The sequence below is a fragment of the Rhinolophus sinicus genome, linkage group LG02 (assembly GCF_036562045.2).
Source record: "Rhinolophus sinicus isolate RSC01 linkage group LG02, ASM3656204v1, whole genome shotgun sequence".
Lineage (NCBI taxonomy): Eukaryota > Metazoa > Chordata > Mammalia > Chiroptera > Rhinolophidae > Rhinolophus > Rhinolophus sinicus.
This window is the reverse complement of record NC_133752.1, coordinates 106,734,602-106,753,447: the sequence shown is the minus strand read 5'-3', so window position 1 is coordinate 106,753,447 and position 18,846 is coordinate 106,734,602.

The following is an 18,846-nucleotide window of genomic DNA, read 5'->3' as shown; positions in this document are numbered from 1 at the left end:
TAGATTTTGAGATGTTATGGATATTGGAGAGTTTAAGCAGCCAAGGGTCAAGTGAAGATCTTACTTGTCTGTATAATTTAAGTTGTTGAATTTGCATCCTGTCCATTCATAGGTGTGTGGGTATGCGAATGAGATCAACATACTGTCTGGTGGAGAACTCACATCTGGAACCAGATACCCTGGAAGCAAGTCGGGCGTCACTGGGAGCTCGATGGCCTCCCTGTGCTTTTACTCTGCACATCTGTGAAACCTAGTAATTGTGGTAATCTTACCATATCACAATGAGGAGTCAGTAAGTTAATGTTTGCAAAGTGTTTGGACACAGTGTGAAGTAGGAAGCAGGCCTTTGACAACTGAAAATTAACCAGCCACCCTGACACTTGTCCTAAAACACCATCAACAATGGCTCTGCTTCCCAGAATAAATGCTTCATCTGCACTCATTTCTTTGAAACAAGACAGGGGATTTCATTTTCTCAGATAATGGAGGAAGGGACTAGAATTAAGAGGCCAGAGATCTGGGGACTGTCCAAATTTGACAGTTAATCTCCATTTGAGCATAATTTTTTTACGCTCAAATAACTCATTCACTTATTCAGCAGTATGTACTGCAAAGCCCTACAAATCAGCTGTACTTTTCTCTGTCTGTCTGTCCCTGTAAAAAGGAAAATCTCTGTTATGTGTGCATTTTATAATTACTTAATATGGCTTAAATCTTTTTTTCAAATTTTAAATCATGAATGGAAATGAGTTATTACTAAGCACCAGCTTATAGGTATTACAGATAAACTCTTAGCATCTGTTATTACAGCCACTGATAAAAAATGCAGGCATGTATCCTGTAACTCAAAATAGTTTGTTTTGGTTCAAACAAGGGATAAATTCTCTATAATTACCAATATAACATATAATTTGAAAGGCACTTTAAAAAATATTAATGCAAAAATAAACTTTAATCAACCACATTAGAAGAAAGAGTAAGCTTTCCATTCACCATATAGAAACTCATATTGCAAATGAAAGGTGAAAATGTATGCCACCAAAAACTGGAGAAAAAATATGATAGAGACATCACAATTAATAGAAACATTGCTTCTTTCTTTTTTCAGATTTCATAGTGTTTCGGGTATTCAGTATAATTTTATTTCTAAATAAACAATTTTCTTAAATAATTCACTTTCTTAAATAATTTTATACTCAAAATTGTATTTATTTTTTCTTAGGGGAACCTTCCGTTTATAATGTTCATTTACCATAAGAACTGTGTCCAGCCCTGAAGAGTCCAGATAACTTTAAAGCAGATGTATAATTATTTGAGGAACAGGACAAAGAACAAGAGTTAACAAGCCATGGCCTGCAAAGCAGACCCGGCCTGCACCTGCACTAACGCACAGCCTGGGAAGGACACTGCATTGTTGGATCCACCAGCGGGCAGAGCTGAGAAGTTGAGGCACAGACTGACCATGTGGCTGCCACTCCCTCACTATTCCTACTCAGCCCTTGGCAGAAAGTTGGCCGGTCCCTGTGATAGACAGAAGGTAAGTTGGTCACTGCATACACACAGACCCTCACTTTTGAGAGTGTCTGCTGTTAATGTTTTAAAATAACAATGTTTAAAAGAAACATTTTAAATAAACATGTCTCATATTTTAGATTTGTTTAAAGGTAAAAAAGCAAATAAAAATATTGAGTTTCTTTGTCAATTTACCTTATATCCTTATATTTCTGTCAGCTTTAAGGCAATTAATTAGTCAGTCGCATACTGCCTCATATTGAAGTTACATGTGATGAGGGTAAATGGTATCAAATACATGGTGATGGAAGGAGAACTGACTCTGAGTAGTGAACACACAATGTGATATATAGATGATGTATTACAGACTTGTACACCTGAAATCTGTGTAACTTTACTAACCATTGTCACCCCAATATACTTTTTTTTTAAAAAAAAGAAAAAAGAAAAAGTCATTACATGATTACTAATCCATACAGATTTCTTTTTTCATCCAATCATTTCATTTTATAGATTAAAATTTACTGTGTATTTTTTAAAATTAAGAGCATTGAGCCAAACATGAATATTTATATAATAAATTTGTTTCTTAGGTCTATATCATTATACATCTCAGGTATCTATTATATTAGAATAAAAATAAAATATACATTTTAACTTGAACTCCTTAATTTTAAATACTTATTTTCTAACACATAAAGTTCCCAAATCCCAATGGTTTATTTAGGAGAAAGAATTCTAACTTAAACAGTGTAAGTTTCAGTAGAAACCATTTTGCAGAAAGGGCAGCCCACATTTCCCATCCCCCACATTTGTCATTTTTCTCTTTACTACCTTTGTCATTCATAGTGCTTGATGGATTGTCTGTCTGCCTGGGCACTTATGGGAATGAAATCTTTTTACCATAAGTACCGTTTTTTGACAGTTCACTGTTCAGCAGGTTGATAAGTACAGATGTTTCTTCTGTTTCCCAGCAGGTGGTGGCAAAGAGCAGGTTTTCTTTTCTCCTACCTGCACCGCTGGGGCTTCCAGGATCCGTGGGGCGGTGTGGACTTGGCCGCAGGAAGTGCCAGTACTTCTTGGGAGGTGGGCGCCCCCTCTGTGACTAGGCCACGTGGGTCTCGGGGCACGACTCCCATGGGGATGTGGGCAACAGGGCTTCGGGTGAGACCCCAAGGCTGCCGCCTGTCACTAGACGCTGCCAGGTGCTGCGCTGAGGGGCGGAGGGGTGCGAGGGGCAGGCCCAGTCCCCTTTGTGGCCTTGCCCTTTCCCTAGTGGTGGCAGCCGCCACTCTTATATACCCGCCCTATCCCTGCGTTCAACCGCAGTGTGCCTGGCTGCTCAGAGAGGAATGTCTGCCCGGCTGGTCATCTGGGCTTCTGCTTCTGTGCGGGGACCGACACCTCCCCTGCACAGCTACTGTCCTCAGGGGCCGCTGCAGCGCAGGGGAGGGCGAGGAGGCGGTGACGCGCCGTGGCATCACTGTCTGAGTCACAATGGACCACCGCCCGTCTTGTGCTCTGTATGCCCGTCCCGGGGTTCAGCCACAGCGTGCTGGATGCACAGGCAGGGATGCGGACTGTACCCCTCCCCCCACCCCACTCCCGCCGCCTTGGGGCTGCAGGGCGCATGCGGTAACCCCACATCTGCCCTGCTTCTGGGTCTGCTGGAGCCGCAGAGAGCTTGGTCGGCGTCTGCGCCGTCTGTCCTCCCCATCTCCTTCTCCCCTGTTCCCTGGATTCACCCACCTTCACTTTCTCAATGCAAGGGTCTATCAGACATGTTTGTGTGCTGTGTAGGGAATCCTCAGTTGAAATATAGCTGCTCTACTTGTTCTCACTTCAAGGGAAGAGACCTGGAGGTCGTCTCATGCTGCCATGTTACTGATGTCACGGGAGTCACTTTCTTAAGCCAAGTGTCTTAGTGGTCTTAAGAGCCAAAGTCTCAAGTTCCGCAGAAGTGTCAGGCCAAGTGCAGCACGTGGTGTTGGCCACAGCATAGACACCTCCTACCTCAGCTGAAAGAGAATCAAGGGGTGTCGGGTCAAGAACAGCTTGGCCAGAGTCTAGGGATTCTTGTTGGGCAGCTATTGCTGTTGCGGCTTATTCTGCATTATCTTCAAAAGTTAAGGAAAGCTTCCTGATAACAGCTTCATTTTCACTTACTCCTAGCCAGCGGGGAGTGATCTGCCAAAGAAAGCAATTTTTGAATCATGAATGCCTCCTGGTAATTCCTGTTTGGGTCTGGGGCTTAGGATGGAAAGGTGCCAGCCATGGAGGCCAGTACAATCGTTAAGGGCCTGTAGACCCTGTAATGACAAAAGGTGAGTTTGCTTGGCTACCCTTGCCTTGTGTCCCTTTGTTTGTACAGAGCCTAGAAGCAAGGCTTCCTGGATTGGGGGTTGCTAACCAGAGACAGGAAATGGACCCCCCAGGGTTAGGGATTCTGACACAACAGAGGGGGCTGAGATTGTTCCAGAGGTGAAGAGGCCTTGGAAATAAGGGAGAAGTTTGTGAGGGGCAGAACTACAGAATCATAAGTATCATGGCAAATCCAACAGTCATCTGAAGGCTGGGTTGCCCCTTCTTACAACGGCCTGAGATACGTGAACAATGACATTATGTTTCCAGGCCAGAGCAAGTAAAAAGATGTAGAAGAGAATCATACAGACCCCCTGATGTAAGAATTAGGAAGAGGATGCTCAGAAAGGGAAGGATGAATGGAGAAAAATGTTTCTGATCTGACATCTTGGGAGGAAGCAGTCTGTGTGGATGTCAGCTACTTTTCTTCCTGGTCAATTTGATTTTGAGGTCTCCAGTGTTTTTCCAGGACCAGATGTCAGGTAGGACCTTCTTTATTGTGAAATATGCAGCCAAGGTTTGACACCTTGTCATCTGGCAGCAGTGTCAGTGGTCAGGAGTATTTGGTAAGGTCGTTTCCATGAATCACTTTTGCAAAATCATCAGAATAAAACAGTAACTGTAATGACAAAAGACTTAAAAATGCCCATGGTTAAAGCTCTGGTGAAAATTTATTTGACAGGAAAAGTAGTTATTTCTGTAGCATACAACAGTTTAAAGTAAAAAACTAGACAATGAGAGGCAGTACTGTCAAATTTCTGCGAACTTCAAATAATTTCTAGAATATCTATATTATTAACCTATGCCAACATATATGACCTAAGGTTTATTGTCGCTTATTTGACAATTCTTCCTATGCAGCTTAACATACATAAAGCTAATCTAATATCTCTCTTACGAGGTGAGAGACAAATTCTTTGAGATTTTCCAGAGACCCTCCAGGAAATCTCAAGGTTAATTTGAGATCAAAAAGGGTCCATTTAGAATCTGATTGTGAGAGAATATCAAAAGCTTTGAGCATTTGATTAAATAGTATTCCAGCTCATTATAAAGCAATGCTTAACTATCTATTTAACCAAAATAACAAATAGAAGATGTTAAAGGCAAATATAGAAACTTACCTAGGTGTAAGCAAACTTAGCTCCCTTAACATTGAGAAATTAGACTGCGTTGTGTAAGTAATCAAAGACCTGACAAAGACAATATGAAGCACAGTAAATAATTTTGGTAACACACAGAAATCTTTGCTGGCCTGGTCCATGTTTGGTTACAATTTATTACTAAGAGCAGATCAGTAATCTAAGAAAACTTTGTCCTTGTAACAAAGAGACAACCAAATTCGAATTTTACACCGGTGTACTTTGATTTTAAAACTTTTTTCTTTAAAACCTTAAGTAAATCCATTAAATCTTAGCTAGACCACAAATAAAGTTTCTTTCCCAAGATTCCTTTTCCAAAACCTTCTACTTTATATCCACTCAGATCATGTCCTTTTTCTTCTTTTTCATATTTTGGAACAAGCAATTATTTTACTTTCCCTAACAACTTTTCATACACAGTTGTCTCTTTTCACTCTTATTAATGAATAGTAGTTTTATTTATATAGTAGTTTTAATTATATACAGTTGACCTTTGAATAACATGGGGAGTAGGGAATCCAATTACTTCACAGTTGAAAATTTGCATGTAACTTGGTCTTCTGCGTACTTGGATTCCCATGCCACAGAGTTTAACCTTGAACAATGCAAGTTTGAACTGCACACATCAATTGAAAATCGAGGGCCAACTGAAAAAAAATCTGTGTATAAGTGGACTCACACAGTTCAAACCAATATTGTTCAAGAGGCAACTGTGCGTTGATTCGAGTTTTAAACCCTTAGAATCCTTAATTATTGTGAAAATTAAGAAGCAAGCAATTGTGTACTGTTACAGTAGCATTTTGTAAATTGGCAAATTAATAAATACACTTCATAATTTATAGAAACATATTCTTCCTCATAGTAAATTTTCTAGTGTGGCATAAAACATGTTTACTGATAGACCTAAATATCTTTAGTTACTATGTATTAGGTTGGTGCAAATGTAATTGTGGTTTTTGCAATTATTTTTAACCTTTTAAATAGCAATTACTTTTGCACCAACATAATAAAAAAAGGCCAAAAGTGTATAAATATGTTCAGTAAGTAAGGTTTCAGTTTTTTATCTTATTTGGAGATGATCTAGATATTAATATCAGTCATTTAATTTATCACAGAATAAATTTGAGGCTTCAAATTAACAAAAATGTTTGGAAATTATTTTTAAATATACATACCGCATAGCATAACTATTGTTGAAGAGTTTATTTATAAACTTATCTTACATCTATTTATTTATTTATTTATTTATTTATTTATTTATTTATTACTTTCCAGTGTACAAAGCAATGTAATAATTACACCCCTCAGCTTCATGAGTACAACACAGTGGTCAGGCATCTACACAGTCCATGAAGTGAGCTCCCTGCTAAGTCCAGTGCCCATACGGCACCCTACGTAGTCTTTACAACATTATTGATTATATTCCCCATACTATATTTCATATCCCCATGACTAGTATGTTGTGACTACTAATTTGTACTTTCTAATCCCTTCACCTGCTCCCCCATCCCCACCCCATCTAGCAACCATCAGTTTTTCTTTTCTATTTGTTCTATTTGTTCTATTTGTTCTATCTGTTCATTTATTCCTTTCTTTAGATTCCACATATAAGTGAGATCATATGGTATTTGTCTTGCTCAGTCTGACTTTTATTTAATTCAGTTGTTTTTAACAATTACGTTTAAAGTAGTCATGAAAATGATTTTCTCAAGCTATCTTGCTAATTCTGTAACAGAGAAAACATGAACTTATTAGATTTTTACTAAATATGGGTAGAACAATACTTATATCAGACAAAATAAACATAAAACAAAACAAACTGTAAAAAGAGACAAAGAAGAGAATTTCATAATGATAAAGGGATTAATCCAACAAGAGGATATAACACTTATAAAAGTCTATGCAGGCAACATAGGAGCACCTGAATATATAAAACAAATATTGACAGACATAAAGGGAGAGATCTACGGTAATACAGTCATAGTAGGGAACTTTAACACCCCACTGACATCAATGGATAGGATATTTAGACAAAATAAAAAAGGAAACAATGGTTTTAAATGACACATTAAATCAGATGGATTTAATTTATATTTTTAGAATATTTCACCCAAAAGCAACAGAATATACATTTTCAAGTGCACATGGAACATTTTCCAGGATAGATCACATTTTAGGCCACAAAACAACTCTCAATAAATTTAAGAAGACTGAAATTATATCACACACCTTCTCCCATCACAATGGTATGAAACTGGAAATCAAGTACAGGAGGAAAACTAAAAAACACACAAATGCATGGAAGCTAAATAACATGCTAACGAACACTGAATGGGTTAACAACAAGATCAAGGAAGAAATCAAAAGATACAAATGAAACAAATGAAAGTGAAAACATAATGACCCAAAATCTATGGGACATAGTCAAGCAGTTCTAAGATGGAAATTCATAACAATACAGGCCTACCTCAAGAAACAAGAAAAACCTCAAATAAACAATCTAACCCTACACCTATTGTAACTAGAAAAATAAGAAAAAACAAACTCCAAAGTGAGTAGAAGAAAAGAAATAAAGATTAGAGTGGAAATACAAGAGACAGAATCTTAAAAAAAAAAAAAAAAAAAAGCAATAAAAAAGATCAATGAAACCACGAGCTGGTTCTTTGAAAAGGTAAACAAAATTGGAAACCTTTATCAAGAATCACCAAGAAAAAAAGAGAGAGGGCCCAAATAAAATCAGAAACAAAAGAGATGTGACAACTGACACGGTAGAGATACAAAAGATTATAAGAAAACACTACAAACAATTATATGCCAACAAATTGGACAACCTGGAAGAAATAGGTTAGTTTCTAGAAATAGAAAACATTGTATGATTGAATAAGGAAGAAATACAAAATCTGAAAACTACTAACCAAATGGAATCATTAATTAAAAACTCCTAACTAAAGTCCTGGACCTGAGGGCTTCACATGTGAATTTTACCAAATATTTGAGGAATTAATACATACCTTCTCAAGCTATTCTAAATCAATTGAAGAGAAGGGAAGTTTCCCTTACTCATTTTACCAGGCCAAGATTACCCTGATTCCAAAATCAGACAAAGACATTACACATAAAGAAAGCTATAGGCTGATATCCTTGATGAACATAGATGCAAAAATCCTCAGCAAAATATTAGCAAACTGAATCCAGCAATACTTTAAAAAGATCATACACCACGACAAGTGGGATTTATTCCTGGGATGCAAGGTTGGTTCAATAGTCTCAAATTAATTAACCTGATCCACCACATAAACAAAAGGAAGAATGAAAATCATATAATCATATCAATAGGGGCAGAAACAACATTTGACAGAATCCAACATCCACTTATGATAAAAACTCAGCAAAGTGGGGAAAGAAAGAACATATTTCAACATAGTAAAGGCCATATAAAACAAACCCATAGCTAATGTTATACTCAATGGGGAAAAGCTAAAAGCTTTTCTTTAAGATCACGAAGACAAGGATGCCCATTTTCACAAATTTTATTCAACATAGTATTGACGTGCTGTGACATAGAAGTCCTAGTGACACCTATCAGTTAAGAACAAGAAAAGACATCCAACTTGTAAAGGAAGAAGTAAAACTCATTACTTGCCAATGACATGATGCTATAAAGAACCCTAAACATTCCACCAGAAAACTATTAGAATAAATGAATTCAGTAAAGGACCAGGATAAAAAAAAATAATATTCAGGAACCAGTTGCATTTATAATACACCGATAACAAACTATCATAAAGAGAAATAAAGAAAACAATCCTACTTACAATTGCATCAAAAATAATAAAATCCCTAGGAATAAATTTAAGCAAGGAAGTAAACAACCTGTCTTCAGTAAACTATAATACATTGAAGAGAGAAGCTGAAGTTACAAATAAGTGGAAAGATATACCATGCTTATCAATAGGAAGAATTAATGTAGTTAAAATGCCTATACTACCCAAAGCAATCTACAGGTTCAATGCAATGCCTATCAAAATATTAATGGCATTTTTCACAGAACTAGAACAAATAATCTTCAAATTTATATGGAACCATAAAAGACCCTGAATAGCCATGGCAGTCCTGAGAAGAACAAAGTGGGAGGTATCGTGCTACCTGATATCATAGTATACTACAAGGCTATAGTAATCACAATGGCATGGTACTGCCATAAAAACAGACATATAGATCAATGGAACAGAATAGAGTGCAGAAATAAACCCACACACTTTATAGTCTATGACAAAGGAAGCAAGAATATACAATGGGGTAATGACATTCTCTTCAATTAATGGTGGGAAAATTGCATAGATACATGCAAAAAAAAATAGAAAGAAACTAGACCACCTTCTTACACCACATGCAAGAATAAAATCAAAATGGTTTAAAGATTTAAATATAAGACATGAAACCATAACGCTCCTAGAAGTAAACATGGCACTAAACTCTTTGACATCAGTCTTAGCAATATGTTTTTGGATATGTCTCCATGGGCAAGAGAAACAAAAGAGAAAATAAATAATTGGGAATACATCAAAATAAAAGGGTTTTTGCACATTGAAGAAAACCATCAAGAAAATGAAAAGATAACTGAATGGGAGAAGATATTTGCCAAATATACATCTGATAAGGGTTTATCAGCCAAAATATAAGGAACTCATACAACTTAACAAACAAACAAAACAAAAACAAACTCATAAATACAGAGAAGAAATTGATGGTTGCCAGATGGGAGGGCTATTGGAAGACTGGGTCAAAAGGTGAAGGAATTAAGAAGTACAAACTGGTAGTTATAAAAACAGTCCTGGGGATGTAAATTACAGCATAGGGAATACACTCAATATTGTAATAACAATATATAGTGTTCAATGGGTACTAGACTTCTCAGGGGGATCACTTTGTAGATTACATAAATATCTAATCACTATTTATAACCTTATTATAATGTCAACTATAATTGAAAAACTCATTCTTAACTAGGTGATATACAGAATGCACATATCAGTATGAAAAATACCAAAAATAAAAGGCAGACTACCCAGGAATTTAGAAAAGAACACACATGAAAGACCGATAAACAGATGAAAAGATGTTTAATGCCTTATATTGAAAACCTCAAAATAAGATAATAGTAATGGGCTTTTTATAATTGTTAATGTGTTAAAATAGTAAAGCATAACCATAACAAATATGGATGGGAAAAAAGGGCACCTGAAATTCTTAAAAATTGTTGGTATGAAAGTAAGTACTTGATGGTACTCTGGAGAACAACTGGAACAAATCACAAAGTAGTCCCAACCGTATACCCAATAAATCTCTCATAATGCACATACAGGGTTTCTAGTAATGCAGCAACCCTTCCAGACAAAAGGTCACACCCAAGCGTACTGACACCTGCTCAGGAATGCTCACAGCAACACTGCTGATAGGAGCCAGAGACTGTACACATGGGAAACTTCCATTAACAGGAAAATGATAAACAGAATATGTGCATTCACATAATGGAATATTACACCCAGAGGAAGTAAATGAAGTACACCACGTGTAAAACAAGGATGAACCTTAGAAGCATAGTGTGCACTGAAAAATGAAATTTTCAGAAGACTACACACACATAATGCTTATATGAGATTCAAGATACAAAAGCTAGAGTATAATGTGTAGGGATTTTTACTTTGATAAAACTGGAGAGAAACAAAGGAAAGAAACCCAAAATCCAGGAGAGGGCTTTTCCTCCAGGTCAGCAGGGGAATGAGTTTTTGAAAAAGCACACAGGTAACTCAAAGGTATCATTAATATGTCACCTCATCATTTGTGTGTTGAGTTCATGAGCATTAATTCTGTCATTACGCTTCATAGCTTACATGTAGTTTGTGTTCTCATGACTGCAATAGTCATTACTTATTATGCATTTACAATAGATTTACAGTAGAAATCCCAATGTAACAATAATAAAACCAAGTAACTGCGTTATGTTTTACCACCTGAATGTACAAAATGATTAGAGAAAAATAAGTTACCAGAAGTACCATGTTTTAGAGAAGAAGTAGAGGGGAAAGTAATCCCTACTCTATATTAATTTAAAAATAAAGTTATAATATGTTTGTCTTGATATAAATGATCGGAGAGGTCAAGATGCTAAGAAATGCTCTCATTATGGAAAAAAGAGTCTCTGATGTGAGCTAATCAAGGCTTGTCAAACTATGACAGGACTGAGATCTTGACACAAATACGTTTTGACAGTAGTCAGGGGAGTCAGACTGAGTCTAGGATTTAATCAACTAATTCCACTGTCTGATCAGTTGAAGGCCTGAGTAGAACAAAAGATGGACCCACCCCGAGTACGGGACAATTCCTCATGCCTGACTGCTTTCCAAATGGGACAAGGCCTTTTTTCCCACTCTTGGGACTCAAACCGACACACGAGCTCTTTTTGGGTCTTGAGTGTGCTAGTCACCGGACAGAAACTAAACCATCAGCTGTCCTGGGTCTGCAGCTTAGTGACTGCAGACCTTGGACTTCAGAATCCATAATGGAGAAGCCAATTCTCTGAAATAAATCATAGCTACAAACAAACACAGTTCTATTACATACACACATACCCTTTGGTCTGTTTCTCTGGGGAACCCTGATCAGTACATGTGCGTAGACTCTTGAGGCTCAAGCCCATCTCACATTGACTTCCTCACCTCCAGACTTCTGGGGGACTGTCCTTACTCCAATTTACGGAAGTCTGTGTCAAGGCCGTAGGTTCATTCACTGTGGAGAGCAATAGGCCCTCAGGTTGAAAACACCATTCAGTTAAGGACATGACTATCATTCAGGAAACAGGAGAGGCAGAGCTACCGCACTCACTCAAGGCTGGCCCCAGCGATCTTTCCAAACTTGCCTCCCCAGACACTACTAAGTGTATCCCTCTCTCCAGGAAACATTGAGGAGCCTTTAATGAAGAACCAGAACTACCCAAAGGAAAGATATAAAGATATGAGACCGTTGTGTGCTATTGGAACAAGGTTGTCAACCCCCCAGTCACCTAGTGGTCAAGGTCAAAACTGACAAACACATGTCCTGCTCAGAACTAACAAATGGCAATTCGTTCTACTGTTTTCATTTATAAACAGGTACTCATGGATAGCCTGCTGTCCAAGAAAACTCTATGAAACAAAATATAAATTTTTTGTAAAAATTAAGAAAACTACTAAACAACTTACAAGTAAATAGAACACATAGGAATAAAAAAGCAAACATATTATCATTAAGATTCACAGAATGATCGTATCTATTACTGTACATCTCAGACAAAGACAGGGTGCCTCTCATAAAGATTTCCTGAAAAAGAGCTTTTCATGATATTAGAATTATAATAAACCTCAGTAGACAAAAATGGAAAATGGGGAAGAACACTTCCAGATAACAGAACAAAAGCACAGAGAGCACCAACATAAATGAGGGAAACTTGACGGATAAATCTAGGATTCTAACACGTGTGTAATAGAAGTTTGAGAAACGAAATAAAGATACAGGAGAAGAAATAAATTAAACAATACAAAAAGTGAGAATCCCAAGAATGATGAATCATGTATTCGTCAAAAGAGCTCACTTAAGAATAAGACCACCCACTCCAGTACTACGACATGCCACTGGCAAAATCTGACAACACGCAGTTCAAAACTGCCAGAAAAACATCTAGTTTTATGTGACGGAAAGAAAGTAGAATAGCTTTAGATTTTTCAATATCAACTCTGAAGTTACAAACTATTGAAGAAATGGTTTCATAACATTTAAGAAAAAGTTCTGAGAATTCTATGAACAAACTATTAGTCAAATAAAACAGAATAAAGACATTACTGTTATTCATGAATTTAAAAACCCATCATAATTCCCAGCAATCTTTTGCCAAAACCTATCTGAGCATGTGCTCCACAAAAACAAGGCCATACACACAGAAATAAATACACAACGTTCATAAGAAACAAGATTCAGGAAGGAGGCAAAGAAAAACCCAAGATGACGGTGCAGTGAATTCTGACAATGACCAGCATGAAAAAAATGTTGAGGGCAACTGTCCCAAATTGGAATGAGATTAACATCTGTGCCCAGGAGCACTGCCGTGATTTGTCCATGGACTGTGTTCCCTTCCCTTGGCCACTGTGCGTTATAGTAAAGAAAAATTAGACTACAGCATTATTCTCAGAGAATTTGGTTGCTCTGTTCCTACCTGATGCTGAATTTCATTGGTCATCCTAAAACTTGGAGTTATTTTGTTAATCAACTTCTTGGAAAGAACACTCTGATCACCATGGAATCTAGAAGGTTCTCAAATATCCTGAAATAAGATAAACTCTCCTATGTATACACATATATACACACAGTATCTCTGAAAGGATGTAAAAACTTGATATTACAGATTGTCACTGGAGAGGAAAATAGAGAGGCTGCAAAAAACAGTTTATGAAGCAGACTTATATGATTATGCTTTTATCTTATTTCTTTTGAGCTTATCATAAACGTGTTTATAAAAACTGAATACAATATATTTTTCTAAAGACATTAAAAACAAATGCAAACATAATTTCAACCAGCAAATTTACTTTTAGGATTTTGTTTGATATATTTACACATATGTCAATGAGATATATAGAAGAATTTTCACTGCAGTATTATGTTAGGAAAATTTACAAATGATCCTAATGCTGATTATCAAGAGACTAGTAGAGATGATACGTAGTTGATAGAGATCAATAGAAACACTGAAACCACACAAAGGATGAAGAAACCAGTTCTTGATGTAGAATATTTTCCAACACTCATTGTTAAGAGAAAGCAGCAAAGTTAAGAAGTATTCTACGCTACAATTATTGTAAAAAGAAGATTGTTTTGCTGACATATGCACAAAATCCATAGGGAAAGAATACGAGATATTTGAAGACATCAGATTTATCTGCTGAAAAAAAATGTTGGTAGTTAGACATGAACGGTAACTATTTTCACTATTTTCCCATACCTTTTACATTTTGAACATGTGAGTGTTTTACCCTTTCAAAAAATGTTTTAGTTCATAAGAGGAAGGCAAGTAGAATAAGGGAGCAATTATCCAGAAACTCTGTGAGGATGATGAATCTAGGGAAGGAGAAACCGAACACAGAATTTTCAACTTAAGTGTTCAGAGAGGAAGTGGCATTTAAGGTGACCTTGACAGAGGGGTGTTGTTCTGAAAGAATATCTGCCTGTCTGAATAAAAGGGATAAAGGGTCACAATTAACATTTTCAGGTTGAGAAAAACAACACTCCATGGAAACGGAGAACCATGGAGTATATTAACAAGAGGTGTTTCATGATGATCGGCGCATAGGAACTAGTGAAGACAATAACTAACATCGGGCTCACCACTCATGTCACAAAGATGGTGCTGAGGGCTTGGGAGACCATATGAACAACGTGCACGCAAATGAAACTTTACAAGACCAGAAATGACCCATAATGGTAATTACAGAAGTTGCAAGTTTAGTCGTCATTCAACATTTTGTTTAGTGCTTGCAAATGCAGATTATTTTACCTAAGATTTTGCTGGACTATTACTGATTCTTTATGTATTGATGAATTTCCTCCTATCGTATCTACATTATGTTTCTTCATTGTGGTATGTTGCTTACTTAGAGTTGTGTACTACCAGCACAGTTGTCACATGTGCATGCACGTTTCTGTGTGTGTGCATGTCATAAAGCTTCGGACACATTACATTTGTCAAAACCTTTGCAAATCGGTGTGGCAGGAATAGTGCATGCCAAATGTGTCCTTGTGTCTCTTCACGTCCTCACCTCCCCTTAACAGCACATTGAGACATATAACTAGTGTTGGCACATGGAGTATGAAAAAAAGTTGACCAAGTTACATAAATAGGTTAAGTTAGGAAGTCTTATGAAAATGTTAGGGATTCAGTTGACATCTACAGTGTTGAAATAACGCTAAGTCTATAAAAAAGTTATATCTCCAAAAAATAGTGCATTAAGCTGAGTAAATGCGTTCATTTATGAGGTGAAATAAGCAATGCATACTGTTCCTTAGAGATTGCTTTCTAAGACCATATCTAATGGAGGTGATTGTTAGCTACTTTGCAAAGTTCTGCATAGAATAAGGAAGACTTACCCCAGCCTTTAAGGAAAGCACACGGAGTGAAAGTGAAGAAACAGATGCTCTGTGCAACTGGAAACCAAAGAAAATTGGGGGACTATACTTAAAACAGATGAAACAGACTTAAACACTGTGCAGAGGTCCAACATGGTGGCACCGAGGAGGACCCTGCAGTCACCACCCACTGAGCAAACTCAGATACACACACATAGAGAGAGCAGTGACTCCTGTGACACAACTGAAGGCTGAATGAACAGCTTCTGAGAAGAAACAAGAGAAGAGACGGAACAGAGAGGCTGGTAAGCTACAGAAGCCCTCCACGAGCTGTGAGACTTTCTGGGCCGGGGACACCAGGACCACCACTGGTAACAGCCCATCGCCTTCAGCAGGTGGGCGGGAGCTCTATTCAGGAGACTTCGCTGAACTCCAGGGTCCCTACCTGTGCATTCCCTCCCACGTTGCCCAGGGCCTTTTGTCTTTGAACAAAGGGAGCAAGCAGGAACAAGGTGTCACCACATGCCCCCGTCCCTCCTGCCAGTAGCCACTCCAGCCCTGCAGGCCAGTGCCCCAGTGCCATAGCACCTGCCAGGTCACGGGAGTCCTAAAATTAACCAGCACTTAATGCCTGCACAGAAGTTGCTTCTACCAGGGACCACTTTCTATACAACAAATGAGGGAGAGAGTAAGAGAGAAAGGAACAGAAATTTATTTAAAGAAATAATGGCTGAAAACATCCTAACCTGGGAAATGAAACATACATCCGGCTCCAGGAAGCACCGAGAGTTCCATCCAGATGAACCCAAAGAGAACCAAACCGAGACATAGTGTAATTCAAATGGCAAAACGTAAAAAGAAAGGTACAACATTGAAGGAAGCAAGAGGAACAGAACAAGATACAAACAATGGAAATCCCATAAGGCTGTCAGCTGATTTCTCGGGATCAGCTTTATAGGCTAGAAGTGAGTGGCAGGACATCGTTAAAGCACTGAAAGAAAGGGGTCTGCAACGTAGATTCATTTGCCCAGTGAGGTTATCATTCCATATTGAAGGAGAGAAAGAGTTTCCCACATGAGCAAAAACTAAAGGAGCTCGTCGTCATTAATCCAGGTTACAGGAAATGTTGAAGAGTCGCCTTTAAGAAGAAAAGGAAAGGCCATAACCAGAAATAAGAAAATATGAGAAAGGAAAAAGCACACATAGAATTAAGCATTTAATAAATATAGTGAAACAGACATTAAAAAGCTTCTGAAGAAGCTCAAAAGGAAAAGGTTCAAACTCAACTCAAACTATAGTAAGAACATTGGAGCTACACAACACATAAAGAACTAAAAGATGGCATCGATAACATAAAGCACGGAGGGGCAAGTTAAAATGTAGTTCTTAAAGAATATATTGCAACTTAAATGCCCAGCAACTTAAGATAGACTGATATAAATAAAGAATGGTACACATAAACCTCATGGTAACCATAAACCCAAACCCAAAAGATCCACAAAGAGGAAAAAGAAAGTTAACACAAACAAAACAGTAAAGAAAAGCAGCAGAGTGCAAGGGAAGAGATCAGGCAAAGAAGAAATGAACAGAGGAGAACTATACAAACAAGCAAACAACAATTAACAAGATAGCAATAAGAACATATTAATCAATAACAACTTTAAGTGTAAATGGAATAAATGTTCCAATAAAAAGACACAGGTTGGGGGCAGCCGGATGGCTCAGTCGGTTAGAGCGTGAGCTCTTAAAAAGGTTGCCAGTTCGATTCCCACATGGGCCAGTGAACTGTGCCCTCCACAACTAGATTGAAAACAACTGCTTCAGCTTGGAGCTGAGCCGCCAGTGAGCGGTCCGTTAGCTCAGTGGTTAGAGCACAGTGCTCATAACACCAAGGTCGCCATTCGATTTCCACATGGGCCCGTAAGGAGCAACCACTTGAGCTTAGAGTTGGGCCGCCCGTGAGTGGCTGGTTGGCTCAGTGGTTAGAGCGAGGTGCTCATAACACCAAGGTCGCCGGTTCGCGTCCCACGTGGGCCAGTGAGCTGCACCCTCCGCGATCAGATTGAAAACAACAACTTGACTTGGAGCTGAGTTGCACCCTCCACAACTAGATTGGAACATGACTTGACATCCTGGAAAAGCATACTGTTCCCTATCTTCCCCAATAGAAACAAACAAACAAAAAAGACACAGGTTGGCTGAATGGATTAAAATATATGACCCACCACCATATGGTACTTAGAAGAGACTCTCTTAAAAATTGTAAGACATACAGACTGAAAGTGAAGGATGGAAAATGAGATTCCATACAAGCAGAAGTGAAGAGAAAGCTAGGGTAGCAATACTCATATCAGACAAAATAGACTTTTAAGAGATGTAGAAAGCGACATAGGAAGACTATATATAACTATAAAGGGGTCAATCCAAGGATATAATATAACAACCATAAATATGTACATATGCAACATAGGAGCACCCAAATATATCAGCAATTATTAACAGACATAAAAGGGAAACTCATAATAATACTATCATAGTAGGGGATTTCAATACTCACATCAATATCAATGGATGGATATCCAGACAGTAAATAATGGCCTTCAATGTCACATTAGACCTGATCACCTTAAAAGATATTCATAGACCGTTTCATTAAAAAACAAAAACAATACATATGCTTTTGTAGTGCAAATGGATCATTTTCCAGGATAGATCACATAGTTGGCCAAAAAGCAAGCCTCGATAAATTCAAGAAGATTGGAATCATGTCAAGCGTCTTTTTCGATCACAATGGCATGAAACCAGAAATCAACTACTGGAAGAAAACTGAAACAACACGAATATGTGAAGACTAAACAACATGCTACGAAGCAACCAATAGATCCGAGAGGAAATTAAACAGGAAGTATAAAACTGTCTTGAAACATGAAAGTGAAAACATGACTTTTCAGAAATCATGGGCTGCAGCAAAAGCAGGCCTAAGGGAACTTCAAAGCTATTCAGGGCAACCTCGGGAAACAAGAAATATCTCAAATAAATAATTTAATTCTACATCTAAAGGAACTAGAAAAAGAATAGCAAACAAAATCCAAAGTAAACATAGGTAAATATGTAGTTTAGATCAGAGCAAAAATAAGCAAAATAGAACTTAAGAAAAAATAATAGAAAAGATCAATAACACTAAGAACTGTTTCTTTGAAAAGATAAACAAAATGCATGAAAGTTTAGCCAAACTCATGAAGGGAAAGAGCCCAAATAAATAAAATCATGAATAATAATGAAGTTACAACCAACACCACAGAAGTAAAAATAAGTAAATAAATACGTAAATACATCATCAAAGAAATTATGAACAATTATATGCCATAAAGTTTGTCAACCAATTTTAAGAAATGGTTAAATTTATATTGTAGAAGCTTATATAATCGTCCAAGACTGCACCAGGAAGAAATACAAAATCTAAACCTACCAACTACTTCAGCATAATGATGTTGAAGCAGTAATCACAGAGCTCCCGAGAAATAAGAATAATGTTCAGGTGAATTCTGAACATTAGAAGAAGAATACCTATCCTTCTTAAACTGTTTCCAAAAATTGAAGAAGAAATGCTTCCAAACTCATTCTATGGTGCCAGCGTTACCTTGATACCCAAAGCAGACAAAGACATCACAATAAAAGA